Below are 1550 nucleotides of genomic sequence, written 5' to 3'. Positions count from 1 at the left end.
ACTCGTAGTTAGTGTAGATAGTGAGTAGTAGAGTAGACAGTGAGAAGGTTGAATGTACTATGAGTGTGCAGCGTACTGTGCTAAACAGTGTGTGAGCAAAGATAATTAGTGCTAATTAGTTGTGCTAGTTGTAAGAAGGTTAGACAGAGGTACACAGAGCTGCTGTGTGCGCGTGTGAGCTTGACGGCCACGTGCAACATTATCTAGTGAAAAAATATTTTTTTGAAAAAATTATATTATTTTTGGAATATCTAAGACAAAAAATAAAATTTGAAAACAAAAATTAAATTGAAAAACCTTATCTTAAAAGGAAGGATTGGGATCGGGATCATTCCCTTGAGCCCAAGCCCAGGTGCCTCAGTCCTCAGTCTTATGATATACTATACACACTACTTTATATATAAAGATTAGGACTTCAACTGAAGGGAAGGCATGTGGAACAAGTTCCTCAAGTCCTCCACCATCCCCTTCACACTCACCCTTTGGACTTACTAATGCTAGCCTTCTCCACGACTAGGAAAAGGCTATTTTTAGGATTCCAAGGGCTTTAAGTAACCGAATCGAGGGCTGTAAAGCATGGCATGTAAAAACAAACACATTAAGGGTAAATTTGGGCTGTAAACACCTAAAAGACTAGGTGAGCGGCCTTCAAGGGCACTCACCAACGCTTCTAGAGTGTTGAGGTCACATGCACCTACACTCTGGTCATGTGATATAGGACGCGCACATAGAGAGTGTCTCCGTTTACGCGGGCACTCATTATTCCTCCACCTTAGGCTCTAGGCCCTCAGCGGGAACCCAAGGTAGTACCACTCAGGATCCACATATTGCGTCTAGTGACTCTTCCTCTGACTACGACATCATGGAAGATTACCCGATGCCTAATCCCGATATCTCAATCCAAGACATGCATGCCATGGGCCCATGGTCCGGGCCGAGCGTGCTTAGCTGGTTGAAGGAGACTTTTAGTAGATCCACTTGCTCCGAACATGAGCTAATGATGCGAATGAAGGAGTTGTGGAAGTAAATTCACCATTCATGACTAACATAGACTCCATGCTTCTGAAGAGTATGAGCGTGAATATTCCATTCACTGTACCTCCTGACGCTTCATAGCTATTCTCATCCAAGGTTATATCACCTGATGGTAAAAACTTGGTGGAAGTGCAAGAGGTTGAGCAATATATCATTGCGGCTAGGAAAAGGAAATTGAGAGCCTATGCAAGGCATATTTACAAAGAGAGCTTAAGGCAAAGGCCCCTATGTCAACATCCATGCTAGTCGAGCAATCGAGTGCTCCTGGATTAGCAACCACTAAGGATCAACCCATAGAGAGCCACATTGCATCTAGTTCAAAGAACACCCCTAGCATCTCAATCCTAGATGGAGCATTTCTAAATGAGAACTGGGAGTATGAACTACAAATGAAAACTCTAACTGACCTATACATAGGTCACACCTATCACGTGGGTTGGTTAGATATCCTACAATCCACAATGGGTGCTACTAGCGTAGAGGATCAACAACAGAGAGTTTGTGATGTCATGCAT

Source organism: Adiantum capillus-veneris, chromosome 28 (assembly GCF_014529385.1).
Source record: "Adiantum capillus-veneris isolate H3 chromosome 28, ASM1452938v2, whole genome shotgun sequence".
NCBI classification, from domain to species: Eukaryota; Viridiplantae; Streptophyta; class Polypodiopsida; order Polypodiales; family Pteridaceae; genus Adiantum; species Adiantum capillus-veneris.
The sequence above is the reverse complement of the archived record's forward strand: the minus strand, read 5'-3'. Positions refer to the sequence as shown.